This window comes from Tympanuchus pallidicinctus, unplaced genomic scaffold, assembly GCF_026119805.1.
Source record: "Tympanuchus pallidicinctus isolate F22 unplaced genomic scaffold, pur_lepc_1.0 scaffold15, whole genome shotgun sequence".
Taxonomy (NCBI): Eukaryota; Metazoa; Chordata; class Aves; order Galliformes; family Phasianidae; genus Tympanuchus; species Tympanuchus pallidicinctus.
The window spans coordinates 31,392,863-31,419,703 of NW_026294669.1; the positions used below are offsets into that span (position 1 = coordinate 31,392,863).

Sequence of the window (26,841 nt, forward strand, 5' to 3'; positions counted from 1 at the left end):
ACCCAGACCTGAAAAGGAGAACAACACTTAGCTTTTTTTTTTAAATAAAAAATTAAGTGAAAACCAGCCCAACATGAGCACAGGCTGTGGCCAGTAGGTGAAACCGAGCACCAGAGGCATTCAGCCCAGCTCCTAAGCTCTGCCAACATGCAGATGGGGCAGAAAGCAAACAGCACTGGATTTCAGCTTCTATTGCAAACCACTGCTGTTTCTTTGTTCAGTAATAGCTTAGATGTAGATTCCTGGTATTCAGACAGATTCCTAGACCTTCATCTGAGTGTCTATATTCTGCTAGTGCCCTAATAGCTAACGTAAACATTTGGTGGATCCTACGAAAGTAACACATTAAATTTTATTATGCTGGTCCACAACATCAGGGACAGATGTTGATGGTACGGCAGCAGAGGTTAAACCTCCCCACCAATATCCTGTTACATTTTGTTGCCACGTAACAGATGGCAGTGGAGAGACAGTCCAACTGAAAGGTGTCTGACACGGAAATGCATATGAACAGAAGGTGTGTCACTGAATTTCTCCACGCAGAAAAAATGGCACCCACTGACATTCATTGATGCTTGCTGAACATCTAAGGAGAATAAACAGATGTAAGCACAGCATGATGGTGGGTGGTGCGTTTCAGCAGGGACAACAGTGGGTCAGCTCTGCTGGTGCAGATTTTCACAAGCACGGTATGTAGGCTCCTGTTCAACACTGACAAAAATACATGACTAAAGTTGGTGATTATGTTGAAAAATAGCATTTTTTTAGCTGAGAATTTGCTCTACCATATAGTGTTACTGCGCTGTTTATAGCCATTATAGTTACCGTAGAAGTAAATAGGAGGCATTACTTTCAGAGCAACCTACATACATTTTCACTTCCCTCAGGTACTTCTGCAGGAAAATGCAGTAACTTCAGAGAGGTTACAGCACGTTTACTTCATTCAATTGAATCCAATGCTCTTTTACGGCTGCTTAATAGAAATCAATTCAGTTTGTGGATGCCTGACTGCTATGAACAGAACATGTTACTGTGGCTGTCATTTAACAGTTCTCCTATCTCCAATGCTGCATGCCAAATTCTAAAAATGCAGAGCCTCTCACAGAGATGGTATAATCTTCACGCAGGCTTCATATTGAACTAAACAGGAAACTTGCCTGCTCTCCACTCTACATCAACAATCACAGGCTCACAGTATACTAAAATCTCACCATGGTTCTTTCTCCTGAAATTTATTTTCATGTAAAATGTTCCTTATGCTGCAAACGCTGAAACTCCATTTCCAAGACACAGAGATCATTAGGGGTCTATATAATGCTTCTCAATCAGTTTCGGGTCCACGACATATGATTTCTCTCCATGCCCAAAAGCTCCAAAGAAGGCAAGAGCATTGCAGTTTGCTACTGAAGGTGCCCACTGGTGAACACTGGAAACTAAAGAAAGTTTATGTGGCATGAACACTGGCTCATTAATCTTCCTGTAGCATCTGCTGCAATGCCTCAGCCTGCACTGTTAGCACACTGGCCATCCAAAGCTAATTCTTTCTGTCATTATGGAACAAGAGTGGCAACCCAGGATTGAAAAGCTCTATATTCTAGTGTGAACTTTCCAAACTAACCAGGTCCACGGTAGCAACCTTCAGCCTATCTGAATCACACAGGTTGAAAAAAAAATACTCAGCTGCATCATTTATGGTAATGAAATTTAGCTTTAGCTAAACTTGAGATTTTGGAAACCATAGCTGGCATTGCTTTTGTCGAGCGAATAATGGTTTTTAGCCACATACAGCCCTGGTAAAATAGCTGTTGGAAACAGCTGTTGCTACCATGCAAAAACTGCATGGAGCAAATAGCTGCCACAGCCTGAACTGCTCACTTGGGATTCTCTGCAAACCATAGTGAATAAAACAAGCTTTTCCTAATGCCGGGTATTTCATCAGCCGTTTCACATAGCAAACACCAGTGCCTTCATGTTAAACCTCACATAGTTCATGCCCTTGTGCTGACAAACAGAGGAGATGTAATCACGTTGAGATGCTGCAAGTGGAGCAAATGGGCTGTCCCAGGCTTTGGCATAATTTCTCTTTTGATAACTGTGGATTTTTTTTGTCCATCCTTGCCTGTCCTTTTTGGTTCCATCTGCAACCTCCTCTGATTATTTGTCTGTCAAGTTATTTTTTTAATTTGGTTTCCCTGGAAGACATGTTTGCGTTACCATGGTTCTTGCAATAACCTGGACGCAATGGACAATATGGCCGTTTCTGATGGAGGGACCAGATTCCTAAGTATCAGTGGATTCTTTTCAATTTCACAGCATTTCTGAGGGGAACAGATATGTCCCATTATTCCTACAGTGGGGAGCTCTTCTGTGAGTCCACCCACAGGCACCCAAAGGAGTGCATGTGCAAGCGGCAAGGAGCCAGCTACAAACAGCAGGGAAGCAGACCTTTATTGTTTCTGAGATAGTCTTAAATGAGGTTTGCAAATCGTTTAACACAGCTCTGTATATTTTCCCTGTTGTACATTTTGGGCAATGCTTACATGTTTGTCCATCCACCACCCGGCCACGCTAGATCTCCTCTGCGTGCAGCTGCCGATCCTCTTCTCCAAGCCTGCTTTTGCATACCTGCCAAGAACAAAAGGAAGGTGAGAATACAAGCAGAAGAAATGCAAAGGTGACTTCTTTGTTTTTGCACCTGGTCAGCACGTATCATACACATTCATATGAATAAAACGTAAAATTATTCTTCTCTTGCTTTGAATTGCCAGCCAGCACTGATCGCAGCAACTAAGCTCCTCTTGCTGACAAGGGAGACTATCTACCATAGTCCAAACTTTACTCTTAGTTTCTGTTGCAAAGAATGCTTTAAAAGCGAAGCAACGTAAGTACGTTGTTTGCAACTGTATGACAGAGCTCATATTAGAAAATCGCTAGATTAATTTCTACCATTTAGAATGCATTGCACTTACCTACGCAGTATAAATGAGCTCATAAATTAGAAAGAATACTCTAAATTTAACTTCTGCGAAGTTCTGTCTCTGCATGGATATTAGTGTGCACCGAGGATAGGCTGTTTGAACTCTCTGGCCCTCACTCTCAGATTTAAATTAGTGTTTTGGTTTTAATTCTCACTGTGCTTTCACTGCTCTCAGGGAACAATAGGGAAGCCCTCTTGTAGTTAATTTACCACCTGAAGACACTAAATAAAAGTTGCAGGGCCTCATTTATTAAACCTCTCCATGAGACTGGAAACATTAGGCATTCATTCAAGGCTGTTTTTATTCAATATTTCCATCGGGGAATTAGAGCACTGCTGCAAACAAACCTAACGGAATCCAACGTATATCTGCCCACTGCTGCTGATGCGTGAGGACTCTGTATCGTGACAAAGCCTCTTCTGTGGCAGAAGTCAGAAGATGCATATTGAATAGGGCTGGCTGACAGGAGCCGTCTCTAGTCCACGTGAGATTTGGACATTTTGGCATTTGGTTCTCCCTAAATTCTTAGTGTAAAATATGTGTAGATGTTGCACAAAGCAGATGGTTTATAATGCGTAACACATTCATTTCTGCTGGGATGACATTGACATACATAGTTCCAAAATGTACCCTAGAACTCAGCAGCTGCTGGCAACATGGAAATATTTAAGGTCAGTTGGAATATAGCCTGTACCTACAGAAGAAATTAGAACAAAGAAATCAAGGTAATAAAAAAGTGTTTACTATAAGATGTAATTAGGGATATAACAACATATCACAGTTTACTATGATGTTTGAATTGTATCAATGTAAAATAAATGCTATTCTTTCATTTGCACATCTTTCTCCCTAAAGAAATTTTCTCCTCCCTGTTAATTGTCCCATATCTAGAAAAGCGACATTTTTCAAAGGCATGGCTGCTGTCATTTATAAAACATCAAAGTCTCTCGTGAAACACATGGAGATTTTCCCAATATCTCTACTCTTCAAATTCAGCATGATAAATATTGCTGAGTTCCTCGCTCAATAACCCCACATTCATCTCTCTGGCATGGTAAACAGCTCCAGAAGAAAAATGTCTTTTCCCAGCTCACTGTACGCACAGCAGTATTTAAGATCAAGTGGGCACTACCACTAATGGCTACTTCTTTTTTAATAGCACTGGCAACTACAAGTTGGTATGTGTGTGGAAACTGTGGAATGCTCTAACTATCCTGATGGATACAGATTTGGCTCAGGCTCACACTCTTCTGGTGCGTGAATAATGGCAACAAGTGGTGAAAGCAAGCCTGAAGGGTGGGCTCTGTTGCTTCTCAAGTTCAGCTGTGCTCAAGGACGGTCACTACTGGGTCATCGTTTCTCTGATGCCATTAGTATTCACTTGCTCACACCTAAGGGGCACCACACACAATAGAGGAGATTTTGTACCATAGCCCTGCCAGCAGTAAGGCACCTACTACAAATGAAAAAACATTTTGTAGAAGAACTGTGAGTAGTAAGGTGAACAGCTTAACGTGGGCTCTGTTAATACAATATAGTTAATATTATCCTCAAAACAATCTTATTAGAAACATCTCAGCTGGAAAGGATAATGAGACCACGGAGATGTTTCTGCGTAGTCTGAAATGCCAGCATGGTCTTATTATAGTTATCATTTATTTTGTCACCGCGATTATATCTGTTCTATTAGCGAACCTGCCTCCTACATTTCGGTTTGCTTATTTATGGCCGCTATTTTTGTTGCGCCAAATCTGAGCTTACAGCCTAATCCTAAAACAACTGTGCATGTAATTATTTTCATCAGAGTCCAGCAGGATTGCCTGGGGGCTTAGACACAGGCTGGAGCAGTGCCCACTGCCTTCCAGTCCTCAGAGCAAAGACCCAGGATTTAGCTCATTCCTAAGAAGTCCTAATGGATTGCATCTCTCAGAAGTGGAAAAAATAAGTAAATATGACTTCATCTTTTCACCTTCTGGAACAAATAGTAATTACGCTAAGGATTACTTCATTAAAATAATGTATCCCATACGTTTCTGAAAACTAAATAAGCAAATATTATTTATATCTTTTTTTTTTTTTACTAGCCATAATAATAAATCCCTGAATTCTTTCAATAAATCAACACCCATTTAGCTTTCCCAAACATAAATGAAAAATTACCTTCACGAGAATAAAAACATCACAACCCAATTCAGTAATACCAGCAATTTCATACTGATACAAATTTTGTTTAAAAGGTGACCTAGACAATGAAGCAAGTATAATTAAATTGGAAACAGCCAATTCAATGAAGTATTGATGTCAAAAGTAATAATTAGAGGAAATTTTAGTGCAGCAGTCATCTGGAAAAAGGATTATTTAGGAATAATGATATACTTACGTAAATAAATTTGAAATATAAAATGTCTGACAATAGCGTATAGAAAAAATAGTGTGAAAAGGGGGGTTTATTCTACTGGATTACAAAACTGGCAAAGATGAAACACGATTGCTGTCGTTAACACGGCACTAGTGGTTTCAATGTAACAAAAAAAGCCAACTGATTTTGATGACTTTTACAGAAACACGCTTTCTGGTATGAAACGGTCGAGCGCAATTAAGTTTCATCCAATTTGAGCATTAAAAAGACTGCTGATGTTAAATGCATAACATATTTTCCAGAACAGAACTGCAACTGCACAGGTATTCAGTGAAAAATATCAGCATTTCCCACTGCATAAGAGAAGAGAGAGCTCAGCTCCGCTGGTCCGTAAGGGACCATGTGACCTGCTAACAAGATGGAGGATAAGCCTCCCAACACATCTTTAAGTTCTTTTTGCAGAAAATCAAGACAAAGTCTAATATCAATTCAGTATGAGATATTGATTCTCTGGCCCAGTACTGGATAAGAAATGCAGCAGAATGCTACAGCACCCATACGAAGCCTAATTTCTTTTATTAAAAAAAAAACAAACAAAACAAAGAACCTAAGAAGATGAAGTAAGATAATTTGAAAAAAGAATTTATGTGAGATAGAAGCGTTCTGTGGGCTGACCCAGCCTTGCAGCCACCAGCTGGACCAGAGACCTCAAAGCAGTTCTAGGCAGGGGTCAGACATTGCAGCAGCATGTAGCTCCATGAAGCACCGTGAGGGGGATCTCCCTACAACAACACATTAATTGTTCTCCTTCAGCTTGTCCCTCCGCTGCATCTCCAACACACTCATGACCAAACCCAGTCCATGCAAGTTTCCTTTTTAGCTTATGAAACGGTGCTTATTCTCAGAGGGCACGTCTATATCCTCTAATCAACAATCTGGATAAGTTTCACAGCAGATTCCTGCTCTACCCACATTTTTATTTTCTTCATTGCTGATTACTTTCCACCTTTACTCCATAACAGTATGCAAAAGAGATCAAAGAAGTAGAAAGAGAAGAAAAACTTGTTTGAGAATAACTAGCTACATTTTCTGCCAATAAGGACCTCGCACATTTGCCCTGCTCTAAGTCAGGAACTTCCGTGAAGTTTTAGTCCCAGAATGAAAACAGTGAATATTCTAACCAAAGATTAATATAAACAAGGGAAGGCAGATTAAACAACTAACCACTAACTGTGCTCACAGCTTCTCAATTTGTCTGGTGGATGCTATATACAGCCTGCAGGTACAAGGCCCACACAGAATAGGGCATTATTTCCCTGTTTAAAAATAGGCAAAGTGAGGCTAATGAAATAAGACCAAAATACCCACTGAGGCTCAACCGACGAGTGCTGGGGAGCTGCTCTCTCCAGGCACCCAGGCCTAGCATTTGCAATTAACTCTCTGCTGATAGCACTGCAGAGCACTTCTGCTGTGGGAGATGGAGCTGGATCTCGGCTTGCAGATTGTACGCAATAATGCCAGCTCGATTTTGATGGCTGGCATCACGAGCAATGAAATAAGAGGAAGAAATATCACAGCTTGATTTTCAGTTCCCACGCTGAGCTGAAATGCTGGCAGTTAGGAAAGCACTGATTGACTTGTCAGCTGAGCAAATTTGATCTGGAAGTCCCAGAGAAAGAAAAACACTGAAGCCCACAATGTCATTTTTCCAGAGTCACTTTTCTGACTACAGCCACACGTTAATTTGTCAGTCAGAGTCTCTCAGGCCCACATAAATCTTGTTTCCCTGGAGACAAGCCTCTTAAATAGCAGTTCAAAACACCAACCAGATTGGGAGTGGAATTCAATTAAAGGAAAACCATCTTGTTGCTTCAGGGGTCTGTCCTGGTAATAGCTTCTGGAAGATGCATTTCCCCTGTTGCGTGCCTGGGCTGTTGTATTCGTTATTTTTCATGCACTACTTCTTTATGACAGGTAGGGATAAACAAAATTAAACATCACCTGATAATTTGATTATATTGATATCTGCTGCTTTTAAATAATGGCTAATAACTTGGATTAGTACTATTTTTCAACCTTTATGTAATTTAAATCATTCGCTAACTCACTTTTTGATAACTTACTGACAATTATTTTATTCATATAACGTTGTTTCTGCCATTTGATTGAATAAGAAACTTTTATATGATAAAATTGAAGAACAAATTATCTTAATCACATCTTTAAAGCAAATCCAACTGCAGAGTACTACTGGGCTAATTGATCTCAAGAAGCAGCCACCGAAATGGTTCACTCTCAGCAATACTTTGACACACGAATTTTGAGAAAACGGGAGATTTTCTGTGTGAGGTATCCAAACATAAGTCTCTGCAAACGTATAATCTCTTCACAGAATTATGATTCCTCTGTAAAGAGAATCTGGTGTAGGAAGGAAAAAAATGTAGTATAAGCGTGCCTGAAATTTAGAATTTGAATCCACATCAATAAACTGATTTTTTCACTGTCAGCTGCACAGCAGTCATGTTGGCAAATGCTGATAGAGAGAAAACAGCAAGCCAGATCCAACCACGATTATATAAAGGAATGACAGTCAGTTTGTAAAGGCTAAGCTTAGCCACAAAAAGCAAGCGCAAATAAATGGGAATTTTCTTCACATGTTCAAGCACAATTTCCTCCTATACCTGTACAGTTATTGAACTAAATTTAGTGACAATTTTCCTCTAAAATACAGTTCATTGAAAAACTAATCCTGCCCACTGGAACTGAGTGTAGAATGGAAAAGAAATGAAGGAAAAATATAAAAAAAGGTGGAAGCCTAATTACTGTGTCTTTTGCCATAGCACTTTACTCCTAGGATGTTCAATGCTCCCACGCAGGCCGGTTTGCTTCCACTTGCATGTGTACACATCATGGCACTAAATAAAGTCTCATTGCTGAACAACAACTTATTTGCACTAAGTTTACTGGGAAAGAGATAAAAGAAGATTAAACTTTTTCTTACGCTATTCAGTCATGTAACCCACTTCATACTTGGCCCTAAAGTCCTGCCAAATCTCTCTTAACATTGTAAAGGATCAGCACTGCTTGCTGCAGTATTTTATTGCACGTTCACTGCCAGAAGCTCATCATTCTCACTGATGAGAAACGGGTCTAATGCAACACCAAACATGTGAAAGATCCCCCTTTCCTGCAACAGCTCTAAGACCATGAAAATTTCACTTCTGGGCTGACATCTGCAGTGGTTAATGATCAATATGGACCACAGTATGCCACTGCAAAATGAGTGAAATTAGTCAGCTATTACTTCTGCATTCCATCACAGCAGACCACAGACTGTGAAGAAACATACCATTTTATAGGCTTTTAAGTGGTAGAAATAGTACCAGATTATCTCATTAATGTCAGAGCGTATGGGAAGATGAGACATAATCATCGATAAGCAGTGGTTTGCTTAAAAGGTATTTTCAAGATAATAGGAAAACATAATGTATACAAAGAGTAGGCAACCTTTTTTTTTTCCCATTTGGTATTGTGATGGACACTTAGTAGAGAACAATACATATAATGCATATATTTTCTGCCTAAAAATTGTGAGACCATTATCACATTTACAGCTTCAACACATAAGTTTAGGAGTTGGTGAAACGAAACAATAATTGGGATCTGATCCTGTCATTTTGAAATATTTTAATCATTTTTATACCAACATTGGTCCCAAGAAACAACATATTTATCACAAAACAAGTTCTCCTATTGTTACCATGTGAAATTACAGTATTCTTGAAAATGTTAAACTTACTTCAAAGTATTTGGAGAGAGGAATAGGAATGCTTTGTTTTTAACTGAACATAAAACATTTAGCATAACTGCTATGATTAAAATCTTACAGCTTTTCAAATGAGACCACTGGAGAGCTATGCATAATAATGGAGATGATAAGTAAAACTGCTGGGACCTGACGTAGCATAAGGACAGCAACTGGATGATGTGACAGAATGTAATGGGGTTTCCAGAAGGCATCCTCCAGCAAAACTGGTCTGAACTCCATCTAGACAGCTTTTCTACTTTATAAAGTTCATCACTATTTCTTTTAACAACACAAGCATGAGACGATAACAGCTCTGACTCAAAGGATCTAGAAATAAAGCAGCCTTAAAACCATTAAGTGAAATCAGCACTTATTTCCCGAGGCTTTACAGAGATGGATTCACCCCTTCTGCATAGGCTTCAGGTTTTCTACATCTACTTCTTTGAATACTGCTAGCTTCCACAAGTAGAAGATACATACCTTCTATAATGCTATTAGGAAAGCAGAAATGTTATAAAGCATCAACATGCTGATACTTGGTTCCAGAAGCCCAAGGTCACCCCTGGCAGGTTTACATAAGGCGATAATTAAATAGAACAGCTACAAGTTACTCTTTGGAGCATAGTGGGATAACGCTTTGTAATGCTCTGGGCACAGAAACAAGGAATTGCACACTGCACAAAATATATTTTCAGAGCAATCACAATTGAAAGCCAGTACTCTGGTATAGTTTCAATTTATATGAATATATATACATATACATATATAAAGGAATAATTTACACTTTTATTATTAAATTATGTACGGATATTACTTAAGTTTTATATATATATGTACATATATATAAAACATATTTCAGACTAAAGCTATCCCCTCTTCAGCTGAGGGAACAGCACTGTAGAAAAAGGTACATTCTCAAGATGTCCTACCAGATAGCTTTGAATTCAAACTGGAATAGTTCTAAGAATAAGTCTCATTCAAGGCTTCCTGTACTCTCTTCACCTCACCAAGCATAATGCTCCTGCCATAAAATGCAGACATCCATTTCCTTGACGTTTGTTCTTTAACAGTTAACACTGTCTTACAACTCGGTCGTAGCTCACCAAGAACCTTTGAGCAGAATCGGTGTGAGAATCAGCAGCCTTCCTCCAGTTAAGGAGGGTACAAGAAGCTGCTGAGAGAAGTGCTCTCCCTCCTGCTAGTAATTCCTTTTGTTGTGCATTTACTCTTTCAAGTAAGACACCATCAAGACAACCAGGATTTTGCAGGGCTGCAAAAAGAAGTGATCCTAACAGCTAGGAAGGCTGCAATCCAAAGCAAAACCCTGATTTTTGTGTCCTCTTCCAGATCTATTAGGTTGTTCATCAGCCTAACCAGCCAAAACAGAAGATGTTACCCACTATTTCAACCTCCTTTCAATTAATAACTCAACCATGATATCAAAAGAGATAAAAAGGGAAAAGAGAAGTGGCATTGGATATAACCCAAAGATAAAGTCTCTCTTGATCATTAACTGAAGTAGGTGCATTTTATTGGCTGGAAAACCAAAATCCTAACTATTGCACTATTTAATAATCCATGGATATTTTATATTTTCTATATATAAAACATTTTAATTTGTTAGAGATGTAATTTATGCAACCTGATGTTATCTGACCAAAATTTAAATATATCTAAGACATCTGTCTAAACTATACAGACCAAAAATCATGTTTAGAGTCATTTTTTGTTTCTAAAAACTGATGGGAAAAAATAAAAGCGAAACATTAACATTAGAAATAGCACCAACAACTTACAATATGAAAAATTACTAAGACGTACAACAAAAAAAGTGCCTAAAATTATCTGGAAATAGAAAAGAGTTATCCTAGTCTATACTGACCAGAGCTCTCCTGACTGAGGAACAGTGTTCATTATTGCTTAGCTTTTGGATGATCTCTACCATACTGAATATCAGTGAGATTCAATTCTCACCTCCACTGATGTTTCAAATTTATGCTGGCACCATTTTTAAACTGCTGAACAAACACATCCCAGTAAAAGTCCCAAGAGATTTCCTTTCAGGAAAGAATAGCCTTTCTTTTATCAGAAGATGACTACAGTGGATTCAGGGTAAGAAGTGTTTCTTGCCATTTCTGCCTCTTCCATTCTCATGCAATGCTATTTGTATGGTAAACTTGAATCTTAAACAAGTGAGCAAATTCTTCACATAGGTCCTATACAAATCCTGCAGAGCATCTTTATTGCTTCACTGAGCATCAAAAGAGTCTAGACAGTCCCAGCAGAGAAACCTAAAACGAGGTAAAACACCCACAGGGAAATTGTGAAAACGACTGAAGTAACAAAAAAAAAAAAAAAAAAAAAAAAGCTCAGAAAATACAGAATTCAATTCTGATTGCAATCAAACTTTTTTTTTTTTTTTTTTTTTTTTTTTTAATTCACTGGATTTAAACAAAGTATAAAAAAAAAAAGATACACATAAGTCATATTTTGAAGATTTTCTTTCCAGGTACAGTGAAAATCAGAATGATGAAACACCTAAACAAGGGTTGCTCACTAGAAACCTTTCGTCTTAGAGGCTCACAGAATAGCTGAAGATCAACTAGTTCTCGGCTAGAAAGAACAACATTCTCAAGAGATTAGGTAAATACCTCCAAAATAATGTATTTGTATCTGCACAGGATTAGATCCTGCCTTAAAATACACATGCCATGAAAATTATTTTTATTACCATTACTATCAGATAAAAAGGGTGACAGTGGCATGAAGTATGGTATTCCCTCTGTGAGTAATAAGGGAACTCTGTGTGTTAGTGAAAGAAAAAAAAAAAAAACACCCTGAAAATCAGTGGAAGAAATGAAGAGCTGCCTCCCGCTTGATTTATGGCTGTTCTTCTTTTTATGTGTAGCCTGGGGAGCCTCATGATGATATGTAATGTGTCAGGGTGAAATGTGAATAAATAAATGTACTGCCAATTTGTAAAGACTCTTCAAAGCATCTTTTCTCCGCACTCCATACTGAATCACATTTTCTTGAGAAGAAAGCAGAGACATCAAGCATAGAGAGAGCTGGCTTAAGTAGAAAAATCTCCACTTTCATTCAATTTTTCTTCTTGCCTTTGCATTTTCCTTTTCCCTTTTTTTTTAAATGTTGTCCAATATTTCATCCTGATGTAATAATAACCAAGTGTACAAAGTTCAAGGTGAACATCTTTGACAGATCTCTGTATACAGCGACAGTGGTACACACGTGCACACATAAACCTCTGTAGAAAATACAAATCTGATCTAGAATACAGCATTTTTAAGACAACTGATACTTTGACGAAGACAAGTATGTTCTGTTCTAAGCTGCTTAAAATATTCGTATCTTCATACACAAATCCCTAGATCCACAGAAAATAAGGAGAGCAAAGTATGACTGGGGAATGCCCCCTGAGATATAAAGCCCCATTTCACATCCTTAAGCATTCACTGAATTTGTTACAATTTTACCCACTATTTTTAATGGAGGCATTTGTAAAGCTTTCCTCTCCTTCACTTCAAGTCCAATAAGTCTGCCTGCTAAATCAACACTTGTCCATACTGTCTTTGAGGGATTACGTTGCATCACTAAGAGAAGGTAGCAAGCATTCTTCTACAATTGGAACTGGGCCTCCAAAAAATGTCTTGCTATTTTTTTTTACTGACAGAGAACTATAACTATCTCTCCTTCTTTTTTCCCCGCTTCCTTTCCCCTCCAATTTTCCACTCACTTTGTCTTCCTATAATGGTTGGTGTGAAAATGAGACTCCTTCAGCAGCCAAGGAAAATCCAGAATATCCTTCATTCCTTCATTTATGAGGAAATAAAAGTAAACCCCAATGGTTCAAACATCTGACTGCCTACCCCAGAAACACAGTGACCCTCAATTGTTTCTCCATTTTGCTCACGAGCCCTTCAGTACTACAGGTAGCAGGACTTGCATCTTCCCAGGTTTGGGTGAATTTCTGTTCAACTAGTCAACTAAGGTGGTCAGTCCATCATATCTTTTAATGCAAATGCTCAAAGCTCAAGTGGCGCATCACCAGTAAATATCAAGAAATACTTATCCACCTCCTTGTTCTATACATTCCTCCCCCTTAAACCCTCCCCACCCCCCCAATTAGGTCTCCACTTATCCAAGAATTTAAAAAATATCGAAGTTCTTACAAGACAAACATTATAATACACTGTAATTCTGTACTCAGAAGAACCAGTCTTCATTACAGTGTTGAGATTTAAAATGTGATCTTTGCTTCTTTTTACCCTCACTGATCTGCTTTCCAAACGTGTTCCTTTCAATGAATAAATTCATTTTTAATAATTTACAAGACTCCGAGAAAAACGATTTTAAGAACCATAAGCAACGCTTTGCAATTCAAAATGACAAAAGTTGACAACATGCAGGTATATCTAATGCCATTCTTTTGTTCTATGAGAAGTTACACATGACTCATAACTTTCAGTATGCGATGACAGAAATTACCTGAAGAGGTTATGATATTCAAAGTTGTGAAGTGACAATTCAATGCTGCAAATTCCTACTTCAGAATCACCTTTACCAGAAATTAGTTTCAAATTACTTATTTACAGACTTATCGCTCAGGGACACCTCTACCCAGCTTCCAGCCTTCATTTACTTTCACTTCCCACATGGTGAAGGTCAAATGAATTTATGCATGCTAAGTTTTAGCATAACTTTGTTGCAATCATTGCTATTCACTGGCGCTAACACTAATATACTGCTATTTCTGTCTGAAGTTTCTTGCGTTTGCTTAGAAAGTTCCTAGGAGCTGCTAGCTCCTAAAATCTGTCAGCTTCCTCTCTGTGCTCCCATGCTAGCAATTCCCCCTTCAACTATATTTCTGTGAATAGTGTGTTGCCTGTCTCTCAGCAATCTTCATTATCTAAATAAATTAGAATGAGTAGCATTCCTAGTTGGGTAAGTACCTGCCCTGCTAATGCACTGGGAGACATTATTGAGTTTAATTCATAAGTCACTAATACATCATCATCATCTGAAGATAAAAGGCATCTCCCTCTGTGAAAATAAACACCTTCAGTTAGGCTCATTGCTTATCTTTTGATAAATCTCTCCACCGTCCTTCCGCATTTATCAGCCAAGGAAGAAGAGACCATTATCTGCAATAGCTTTTCATTCTACTGACATTATTATCACTTACACCTCCTCTGTCTTGCACCTCTTGGCTCCTTCACCAATTTCATGTTTGGAGCAATATTTATCAATGGGAGCTGGAAATTACCAGTGTCTAAATCTGGCTTTTCATCTGATTCATGAAGCACTTCTCATAATGTGAAACGCAGTTCATGAATTGCTTGAGAGCCAGCAAAAGAAGAGTAGAGCATCTATTTCCATATAAATGGCCTCATTACTATGCAGACTAGGGATAATTTATAAGAAGGGATTCTTGTCTAAAAACAGGGGTCCTGCTGGCAATGTCCTTTCATTTATATACAAGAAAATACAATTTCAAAACTACTCAGGAAATATAACTTCTACATCAGTAAAGTGCATCTTGCTTCGACCCGCAGCAAAAGCACTGATTTGGCATGGAGTTTTTATATGGCAGCCAGTGGCTTTAATACATTTTTTCCCCTACTTTATAAAGCAGTAAAACAGCTTTACCTCATTTAGCAAGAGGTGACAGTTTTAAGAAGGTCTGAATATCATAGCAAAACATTAAAATACACAGAGATAAGAGACAGGTTAAAGCATATCTCAACTAAAGATTATTTCCAAAATTTAAATGGATGCGTTCTTAAGAAAAAACTGTTTGTGGTCAACTTCTTTCCTTTAGAGCTCTGTTTGCCTGTTAATTTCTGCTAGTCCTGTGTTTCACCATCTATTATTTAGAAAAGTTTTATCCAGACGTTACACAGATGACTGAGTTTAAGTCTGCTTTAAATAAAACGGGTTGTATATTCTCCAGAAGCTCCTCTTTTACAACCTCATCTTACAAAAGCATAGAATATCTTGTGTGAAACTTCTTTAGCAGTTTTCCTGTCCTGGTCAAACAACAAAATCGCTTGCAGAACGTTGCTGATATAAGATACACTGTGAACTCCAATTTCACAAGTGAAGTGTTCTGGGCTACGTTCCTATGGTAAGATACACTGAAAAAGAAAAGTCTCCGCTTCTTCTCAAATCTTTCCCAACAAATTGAACAAATTTTGGTTTTGTGGTGAAAGCAAGACTTCCAAATGTGAAAAACATCTATTTCCTTTCAATTTGCTTATTTGAGCACAACTACATGTAATAGCAAGTGCCATGAGGATACAGTATGGTAAAGCTGCTCCTGCTTCACTTTGGGTGCATGAAAAGTAATTTCAGAATTTAATTGTAATTTAAATTTTGATTCAAGCAGATGAAGAAAACACAAGTGCCACGTGGGAAGAGTAAAATATAAACAGACCACATAGAAGGAAAGCAGCACTAGCATGGAATGAAGTCCCATGCCCTCATCATTTTCCTATCTCCCACGTCAAAAGACGTGCATACAGTAGGACTGTAATGCATCTGGTACTAAGTAGCAAGTTGTTTCAGGTTGTTTTTTGCTTTATCTCTAAAACATCTTATATCCTTCATTAACAACTCATTTGACATCAGCATACCTTCCTGAGACAGATTTCAGCCTATGGGCAACCACTGTGTGCAGCACCATTTCTATAGGGTATGCCCACTGCAAAGGGCTGAAATTCATTTACAAAAACTATACTGAACCTTTCAGTTCACACAAGATTGCTTTGATATTGCTTTTTGTTTTTTCCTCTGCAATCTTTGGCTTTTCACATTAGCACGTTTTCATGCTTTTTAAAAGAAGTTTTCTCCAATGCTAGACTTTAACAAATTATCAAATAATTTATTCAATTACAAATCATTTATTGTATCAGCTGAAAGGCAAAATTCATGCTGAATTTCCATGCTCACAGTTTGAGTATTTCAAATGGAATGCAGAAATTATATTGCTGAGATATCAACAGTAATTAACAAATTTACTATACATACGCACCCCTAAAAATATATATTCCTTAATGATGTGAGAAGCTTCACCACAGCACAAACTTCAACACTTCCATTAGTGGCAACATGCTGCCAAATGACAGACAGAGTCTATGGTATTGTAGGACGATAACAAGGAAAACTTTAATTTCATTAGTTCTCAGCATTACTTAAGCTAAGCAAATTATAGACCTAGCTTTTAAGGAAAAAAAAATCATTTTCTAAATATAATGAACTGAAAGATAGCACAGAACAAGAAAATAGCAAGACCATTTGGAAATACGGCCTTTTGTGACAATATCTACCTTTTATAGGATGCTGTTCACAAGAAGGAGATACTGAACTGCTTTTTAGAATGTCAGGCATAGAGAGATATAACAAAAGGAGTTATTAAAAACATGTATTTCAAAAACATGAAGTTGCTAGTAACAAGAGAGTTGCAACTTGATCCAAAAAAACAACAACAAAGAAACAAAAATCCTCAAAACAAAAAGACAGAAACAAGTAAAATAAAACACAACTGAAACCAAACTAAAAATAAAAACAAAATTCTGAGTATCACGATTCTACCATTACATTCAGTGTTAATCATAGAATCACTCGTGTTGGAAGGGTCCATGAAAGGGCATGTAGTACAGCTCCCCTGCAATGAAAGGTACATCTACAGCTAGAAACAGGAACGCCTACAGCTAGAATTAAGCTGAGGATTAGCCTCAGCCACAGATGTGTGTGAGGACCAAAAGCAGCACGGCACACTGAAGAAGCACTGAGATATTCACTGCACTGTTTACACCCTTTGAGAGATGCTGGTAAACAAACCCCTGCAGTTCCTAAATGCTCCCATCGCTGAATCTGCAGAATTGTTACAGCTGAGCATAGTTCTCAAGAAATGAAAGAAAATGGATTGTATTTATAAGACACGTCAACCTCCAAGTAGTTTTCTCGAAAATACTTGTTTCTGGGCCCAGAAGTGCTTTACAAATGTTGTGATAAGCTAAGTGCCAGAGCAGGGAGCAGCCATGCATGTGATAGGAAAATTCAGTAGCGTGGCAGGAGAATATATATGAATGCTTGCATTTGTTTGTTTGCTTGTTCCTATTTTCACAGCAGACAGACTTATTATATCAGCTGCTCTGAAACACTACTAAAATATGCACGGTTTTGCAAAATATATTTGTAATTGTAAAAAAGAAGTGTTCTGCTTTCTTTAAAGAACAATTACAGGAAATTGGTCATGGCAATTTAATATCCTGTCTTATGTGGCTTCATCTCTCCTGATTCTCCAGTAACCTGCTGGAACAGGTTGCTGTTGATTTATGCTTTTGTTTGTGAATTACACTGTAGAGTATCAGAAGCAATAAGAGCTTGAAAATTGCTTCTTGCAGTCAATGACCTCCTTGTAGTTTACTTCCTTATTTTATCATAATGGAGACATATTCACATGATGGAAATTTCCCTGCCAAAGAGAATGCTGTGATCCTTGACCTTAATGACAGTGTTTTTGTACCTGCTCAAGGTATTATCAGTATTTTTGTGACAGCCAACTTTTAGGAGACAGCTAGATAGGGTTTGCCGTTTGGTGATGAAAGTACCGTTCACTGAAATAACTACTGCTGTTAAGGAAACAACACTATATCCTTTCTATCCTTTAGACTACAATACCTCTCCTACAAGCTTTCATTGCTCTTCCCTGATTAATTCATCTCCTAAACAGGACTAGCACTGCTTGATCACCACTGTTAAGGATATTTATTTGTAACTCAAAATGAAATGGAAATCTCTAATAAGGGCCCTAAAGACTACAGAAATCAGTGGGTGGCTTTCCCTCGACGACTGGAGGATCTGATCAATCTCTCTACACAGAGAGTAATTACATTTTTCAAATAAGGAACAGAACACTGTCTTCTGCACTCACTGATGCTCTTGGAAATGAGGATTAACCCCACTGCAGCTGAGCTAACAGAATTACATTGCTACATATGAGAACTGAATCAGACTCTCAGCAGGGACGCTTTTCTGGGTAAAGGCAGAAATTTGCTCTGTGGAAAGACTGACAGATGCCCAGCACCACATATACACTGAGTGTAAGCACTTGTTACTAACACCAGAGCAAGTGCTGTAGTGTGCAGAGATGTGACCAGCTCACTAGATCTAATTAAGCACCTTGAACAAGGTTCAGTCATTTAGCATTATTGCCTGATTGTCCACAAATACAGTATTTCTAGAAATCAGTGCAAACATATTATAGAAGTAACTAATCCCAGTTACAGATCCCTTCCTCTCTTAGTAAACTATGTTTCTGAATTCCCACCTTCCTCCATCTTAAAATCCTCCAAATAACACCTACCTCCCCATCCATTCTCAGGTCAAGGTCAGCCCCATTTGACAGAGGTAGAAGTAACGAAGATATTCAGCTCCCAGCTTTGTTAAAATACATGGTATGGCATGATTGAGGAGAGATCCCGATTAACGCTGAAATAAGTGTTTGCAGAGCAGATTCAGCCATGATTAGAAATTCCACTCAACAGATGGCATTGGAGAGAAAATGAAGCATGCTACGTTCCGCCACTCATAAAAATACTTGTTAAATAGGATATAGAATAGTTGTTAATGAAGACAACACATAAAAGAGTATTATTGTGCTCTAAGGCTTGATTTGACACAGAAGAAGCTTTTCTACTTATCCCAGACTATTCCTGTTCACAAGATTTCTTAGATGTCTTTTTGTTTTAACGTATTTTGTTCTATTACCTTGACGATATAGCAGTAAACAAGGGAATGAGATTTCTTGTAGGTTTCCTGACAAATTTCATTTTACCCTCAAAAGCAACAATAGAAAAGCTGAGGTTCAAAAGTCACTTTGCCTTTCTTACACTGCCACTCCAATTACAGCCATCCTCTAATGAGGAGTTCTTGCTTGTCTCGTCTTAATAAATGCTTTAATCTTCATACTAAACAGTTTCATATGCAGATTTGTCCCCTTAATTTAAATATCTATTATCTTCCCGCACATTTATTAACTTATTATTCAGTCACATTCGTGCTTGTGTTACTCAAACTTTATATCTTGGATTACAGAAAATTTCAGATAGCACAGAAAGAGAACACAGCAAAAGTAGATGCTCAGTTGGTTGTGAATTCATTTGTTCTTAAAAGGACGTAGAAATGAATTCACTGAATATGAAAGTAAAAAAGGATGTCAAAAGTTCCATTCCCCTCACACCTACATCACCGGGGTAATCTGATGAAATGAATCAATTACTGTATTGAGCAAGGTGCATATGCATAAGGCTGATGAGTTTACCCTCTAGTTATAGCTCTCCTCTTAGAAGAACATGCTCATCCCTTTAAGTCTAGAGTGGCTGAAAAATCACAATCACAGAATTGTAGGGGTTGGAAGGGATCTCCAGAGATCGAGTCCAACCTCCGCTGTCAAAGCAGGTTCCCTACACCAGGTCGCACAAGTAGGCATCCAGGCAGGTCTTGAACATCTCCAGAGAAGGAGACTCCACAACCTCCCTGGGCAGCCTGTTCCAGTGGCAGCAATAGAGTGAAAATACAATTTTAGAAGCAACATTGTCAAAAGGTTTTAATAGAAATTAAAAAAAAAAAAACCAAACTTCAATCACAAAGTAGTTTAGGCCTTGGATGTTGTAGCCCTTAGACTTCAAAAGGAAAAGTCAACTCAATAACATGGAGATCCCTCAAGGAGAAGGCATGTTCTGAGATTCCTAACAGTTATGTTATTAAAAGTCACCTACATTTCCAGATTCCAGCCTGGTCTTGGTCTACATCAGAGGCTTCAGTTAGAATGTGAACATTTCGGATGAAGTAATTCCAGATGTATGTGAGTACTACGTGAACAGCGCAGTGCCTGTGGAACCAGGACAGAAATAAAATTCTTCAATTTACATGGTTGTAATCTACCCAGTCTCCTTTAGTACATCAAAGTTTCCTACAGGACCCAGCCAAACGGTTCCTACTTCTCTAGACAAACGCTCCCAATGAGAGGAGATCCTCAATATCGAAGACTGGAAAAGACAAAAAAGTTTCTTGAGATAAGGTTTCTTCTTTACTTTAACTGAGAATTTTCCAAGAGGTTGCTACACTGTTGCAGAAAGGAATGGAAAAAAAAAAAAAAAAAGCCAAAAGAAAAGAGCATTGAAAGAATTGTAGCAATACAACAGAAAAAGCATTCCAACAGGAATGCTGGGTCACAACCACCATGCACACAATAATGTGCCTAAGTGCATCAGCACTGCTGCACTATTTTTTCCTAATGATTAAGTTTCCTGCTATAAAGAAGAAATTATGTTTACACTCCCAATAATGTAATCAGCTATAGTGAACAATTGCAACATGTTAGATTAGAATTTATTTCATGACCTACTCCTAATTATCATCCAGAGGCTTTATCTTTCAGTGCATCTCAAAGGAACGCACTGCGTTTATCACAGGGCAGAGGAGGAAGTACCAGCCTAGATCGGAACCTACAGAGCTGCATCCAAAGCAATAGACAGGAACGTGATTAACTCAACTTTAATCCCTGACTCTGTAACAATAATTTTGTCTTTTACCTCTTTCTTTCATAATGTAGATCTTTTTACAGATGCTCATATTTTATAAATGCATGTGTATTCATTTCTGACTTATTTCTTCAAGATTGCTTTTTATTTTCCTCTACACCTACATAAATTTCCTTTAAAACTATAGCCTCAAAAAACATTTGATTTCCAGTCTTCCTCTGAGCAGCATAGAGCCATTCTTGACACTCTGCTCTTCCTATTTGCAGTGGTGACTAATTACAGAAATCTAAAAAAGGTCACCAACAGGACCCTCTTGTTCTCCAAATCAGTCAACAAGCATGATCTTCCATTTCTGATATGATCTTGAAGGTTTTCTGTTACTGACAAAGACAGCAAGGTTATTAAGCTTCTCCCGCTGGTTCTTGTGCTTTTAAGAAATGTTAGGATAAAATAGAAGCGCTTTACGTTCCCATCATAAACCTTCTTTTTATTCTAAAGAGGCAGCCTTTGTTTTTTGAGGATACTTCACTTCTGTGAAGTATTACAGTCAGCCAGCCAAGCTCACTTAATGCTAAATATTAGGACATGCACAATGTTTTGTGAAATATGGCATACATTTCTGTTTCTCATAAACAGACTTTAATTCTGCTCTTTCTCTCTACCAAAGGACAGTAGGTGTCTGGGCTTTCAGGAAAAACAAGAAAAATACAATCTGGATAGGCTTTGAATGTGATTTAATTTAGTTCTGTTGAAAGCAGACTGGAAGGAAGGAAGCTGAACAGCAATCAAGAAGACAGGCTACTTTTAGAAATTTTTGCCTAGCATAGAAGACTTCAGGAAGCCCTTACTAGAAGCACAGCAAACATGAGAAATATTGCCTTGCAGCAGATCCTCCTGCAGAAAAATATATACATCTGGCAAACTACCGAGAGCTGCATTTTTATCTAGGAAACTTCATTCTCCTATAAGCATGACTGCCATTCCCATCAGCTTTCTGCTGCACGCTACTGCCGCTGCAATGGGTAACAACCCAAATACCCATTTTGTACCCTAAGCCCATCTCTTCAGCATATTTCATTCCTCACCCAGGGAAAGGTGACTGAAAAAAAGTGCTTTTGCTTAAAATATACATATATATTTATTTCACTACAAACACATCAATGCTCCATCAGTGATTCATCAATCACCCTTGACTATTTTTGCTTTATTTATAATCTCTTCCCCACCCCCAGACTTGTGCCTTTCAATTGTTTGTTTTCATGGGGATTTACTGCCATGGAGGGTGGATTTCATTTTAATGCTATTTGGGTCACGTGTAACCCAGAATAGATCGAACATCTTGTGCCCTGGCTTTCCACCAATACAAATGTAGGTCTCTCATCTGCCATCCCCTCCTCACTTCTGAAAACATCTGCTTCAGTCTTCCTGATTTCTCTCACTCCCCATGCCCAGCTTTTTTCTACTGCTAAAATGACAGAATAATGGCAACTACCATAGCAAAATATAAAGATGTTTTGCCAGCTTTACACCAAGAGCTAAACTATGCAGTCAGCAGTTTTGACTGCTGCAGTCACTTTTTGCTACTCCAATAGTACAAAGAGGTCACAGACAATAAGAAAATCAAGCCTGCTATGGCTGCATGACAGCAAAACTGTAGAAGGCAGTACTGAATTTACTGTTATACAGATCCTCTGTGGCATGCAGTAAGCTTCTGCACATACTGAAGTATTCAAAAACATCCAATTCACCTTGGTTATCCCAGTCACTGTACCCCCATACAGACCATAGAACACAAGTAGTTCCTATAGGAGGGTCAGAGACAGGCTTTAGCTTAAATCACTGACGACTCTTAATATTAGATACCCTTTTTAATTCAAGGACAAGAAATCAAGAAAAAAACTGTCTTCTCAAGGCCACTATTGAGAACAACACCTCCCAACTCCCCTTCCAAACCAAACCATGATGGAAACCATCTTATGAAACATTCGCCAAAGCAGTTTTAAAGCACTAAACTATGCAATGTCACTACCAAAAGCACAATTCCTGTTGGACTTTTCTTGGTCTCCTGAATTCCTCCTGTTGTCAGACAGTGTAAGCCCAACATTTTTCTGTATCAGTCTTGCCAGTAATGGATACAAATCCTCTTGTACTTGCATGCAAATCTGTGCAAATACCAATTTACGGTATGCTGCGATGGGCTGATTGAAAAGTTGATGCCTATTGATTTTAATGCTGCTTGAAACACATTGTACTCTGCAAGTTCAGGGAATTCACTTTTTCCTTCGTATTTCAGCTTTTTCATCTGTAAAATGTCAGTACTAATTATAATAATCACACAATTTTCTACACCCTAACACAGGAGACAAGAATCTTGATGATTTCTATTGCAATACTATTAAAATGGTATTAGTATTAGAGTAACTGAATGAAAGCAATAACAAAAAGATCATTTAAGTATTTAAACAGTAATAGTTTTGCTTGATGCATATCTAATTTTGACATCATAGCCTAATTACTAGAACTTCATTTTATTAACCAACAGCATAGAAATGGCCATAAATAAATAACATTTTTATCTCAGCCCGAGCCACAGATCGCTGAAGACCAGAAGGGTGTGCCTTGAAAACAGCCAGAAGTGTTTCTGTCCTGGCCTAAAAATCTGCAGATGGGTATGGCTGGAGATGGGAAAAGCAGTCAAAAGACTTCCTGTGCGGCCTTGTATACAGCATTTGGAAATTATACTGGAACTTTATTTAGTTATTTTGTACAGACAGTTCTGAGAACATAAAAGTCTCCTTTTTAAAGAGAAAAGATGAGGGTCAGAAAGGTAAGTTGAAAATAACAAGTGCATGCAGTGGGTAGCTGGGTGACCTAGTTATCTGTAACCTACCTCTCTATTTGTGAGGATATGATGCCTTGCTGTCAGTCTCACGTGAGGGAAAAGCATCCTAGTAGATTAATCCTACGGGTATATTTTAGATGAATTACAGAGTGGAATAAAATCCAAGAACATCCCAGGTTAGAAGGGACCCACACAGAGTCAAACCTAACTCCTGGCTCTGCACAGGACCACCCAAACCCTATAGTCTGAGAGCACTGTCCAAATGCTCCCCGAGCTCCAGCTTGGGGCCGTGCCCACTGCCCTGGGAACCTCCCCTGTCTTCGTAGCCCTCCTTTGGATGCTCTCTGACAGTTTTATGCCCTTCTTATATTGTGGCACCCAAAACTCTGTGCACAGAAACCCAGGATTCTCCTGCTGCCAAGAGTGTGATCAGAGACTCTTGTGGAACCGCTGAAGTTCAGTGTTAAAATCTGCAAGTCAGGCTATGACTTACAAGGCCATAAAAGCATTCCCTGGCAAACTGCCTCTGCTGCAAGCAGAAAATCATGTAAGTAATGAGTGTCAGCCCCAGTTCCCAAATTTGCGTCCTTCCCAAAGGTGCAACACTCCCAGACACTGTGGAATCAAAACAGTATGATTACAGGATGTTGTTATAATGACAGCCATTACCAAAATGGATAGCAAGTCTCAAAGCACTCTTTCTGCTTACCCAACAAGCATTCCCACTGGTTTACTTGGGATATGCCTGCAGGTCAACTATTTCACTGAGCTCAGAGAAAATAATACTATACTGAACTAGACATTTTGCTAGTACTGCAAACTAGCAATGAGGGGATTAAAAAAAAAATAAAAAAAATCAGAATAATAAACAATCCCACTCCTGCTGAAATTCAGCATTACTGCTGAAGGAGTTTGCAAACTCCATATTCAAGTTCAAGGCATGAGATTAATTCCATGGGCCTTATGCTTTTTTTGCCAAACGTGATTGGTAACCATTCGAGAGGAGCTTATCCCTTGACCACAGCGAGATCACTTTACTGTTTCATAACTGACAGGAAGTGCTTTAAGTATCAAAGATTTCTTTAGCTCCATGCAGTTTTAAGCAATTGCTGTCAAGTTTCCAGCTTAAGGAACGCAGTGCACACCTCCCTGCTTGCTCCACACCAGCCTGCAAGGTTAGATTCAAAGCAATTAAACATGATCATCTCATCTTACTCACCATACTGCTCCCCGAAAAAGTGTCAATGTCAAAAAGCAGTGAAATTATATGGCAGTACGCAATCGGAACCAAGTTATTACAAAACCAGTGTAAATCCTATGGTTGCAAATCAGCTTTTAAGAATTTTCTTTGCAACTCATAAATCTCCTAGAAATAGTTGTCTTAAAATACTAAAGGTTCAACTTGAGAGGATATTGTAGGCCCACGTGCCATAAAAAAATCTATTTTGCATTTATTTAAAGTTTATTTTAAAAATGGGAAGTGTGGCAATCTTCTTAACTGTTCTGTGACACCGTAAAACAAACATAAAGTGAAAAGTTAGTTGGAACAGTGAACAGTGCTTGCATTTTAATACATCTGAAAAATGGAAAGCTGTCCAAAGCTTGGATTAGCGCTCAGACAGAAACCTAATGGGTCTTTAATCCTCTATCACTGCACAAAACAGGAAAATTACAGATTGAAAATGACAGCCTTTCAAATGACTTCCAGGAGTGTGGAAGCTTCTCAAAAATCCACTGAAGAGATGTGCATTATGGCAGCATAAGTCTATCAGCTTTGTCAGTCATTCGCCTCTTCTAATTTGTTTTAAGGAATCCTTACATAGTATCAGAAAAGAAAAATAAGGGAAAATATGGAAGACAAATTCTTTTGACCACAGGACATTCAGTTCATGAACTCCTGGTTATCGGCAGTCAGTGAGGGCTATATCAAAGAGAAGTTTTGATTTGCTATCAATGATACACCACATCTGCACCTTATTCTTGTCCTGCATATTTACATATGCAACTTTTAATTTCAAAATCTTTTCTTAGCATTTTGAAATTAGGTTGTCTGCTTAATATTTCTTTTAAGTCTCTATACTTCACCTGCCTTTGGAAATAAGGCTTATTTTGGTTCTTGTCAGTTCTGGGCTTTTACCTGATTTTAAGTGCAGACAGCACTTTAGTTAGTTACAAATGCCCTAGAGCAAATTTATCAGATCTTGATGAGCTGAAAGCATCTAATTGATGCATGAACTCTTTGACAATTTCTTTATTCTGTTCTTGTCCCTTGTCATTTAATTATATTGAAAATAATTAACTTTTTATGGGAAAACCAAAGCAGAATAGAGAACTAATATTTTGCATCTTCTGTTTTTTCCCTTTCCTCACAAAGAAATTTTGTACTAGTTCAGCACTGATTTATTTTAAATCCTTCCTTAAGTTCAATGCCCACACATTGCCACACGAACTAACCTGCTATTCTACAGGACAACAGAATCTTTTATTAAATGTTCATGTTCCAAGGGTCATTCATGTAAGCTAAATAATGCCTAACAAAAAATCAGGTATTCCAAATAAAACACTAGCAGCTATTTTGTTTGTTAGGAATACCATTTGGGCTAAAGTGATGGATATTACTGCAAGCCTAAATTAAATGCTTTTTTTGCTCTTTTACAACTTTGGCCACTGACTGAATCTCCTGCAAAAAAAATAACGAAAAACAATTGCAGCCATCTTTTTATAATGCTTTGTGTGTGAAAACTCATTCTGTTGCTGGTTAAACAGGAACGAATCTCAGTGGCTACTTTTCCATCTTTTAGAATAATGGAACGTCAACCACAAAACATCTGAGTGGGACTCCAGCTATTGCATCCTGATAATAATCATGTATCTTTCTCATAGTGGCCCAGACAGATCCATAACATCATCATTACTCTCGGTAGCAAAGTTGGCTTTCTCAATGTCTATTAACGTAAGTACTGAAAGCTCAGACTTTGGATTGTTCAGGTGAGACCACCTTAATTCACAGTTCCTCACTGAAAACTCAGTAACCTACCTTGGTTTTTACATTTGACTGGTGAATATTTCAAGTTACATACATAATTCAGATCCATTAGTACTGCAGTTTGCATTTATGACCATGCTCTCCTATCTCCATGACCTTAAATATATATCCAAAATGGAAGATAGAAGACAGTATTTGAATATTAACATCACATAGGAAAAATACATAATTACAAAAAGTCAATCTCTAGCATAAAATAAACTCTTAACATAGGTGGATTAAAGAGTGTAGGCTTTCTCAA

At 38.1% G+C, this 26,841-nt stretch overlaps 1 long non-coding RNA gene across 1 annotated transcript in view; it reads right to left on the reverse strand.

Annotated features, from left to right (window-relative positions):
• Positions 1-656: 656 nt before the first annotated feature.
• Positions 657-26,841, reverse strand: part of LOC128077253 (uncharacterized) — a 134,903-nt gene continuing 108,718 nt past the window's right edge. Inside the window, exon 3 of the long non-coding RNA XR_008204900.1 lies at positions 657-2,625. This is a non-coding gene — a long non-coding RNA (uncharacterized LOC128077253). The remainder of the gene's footprint in view (positions 2,626-26,841) is intronic.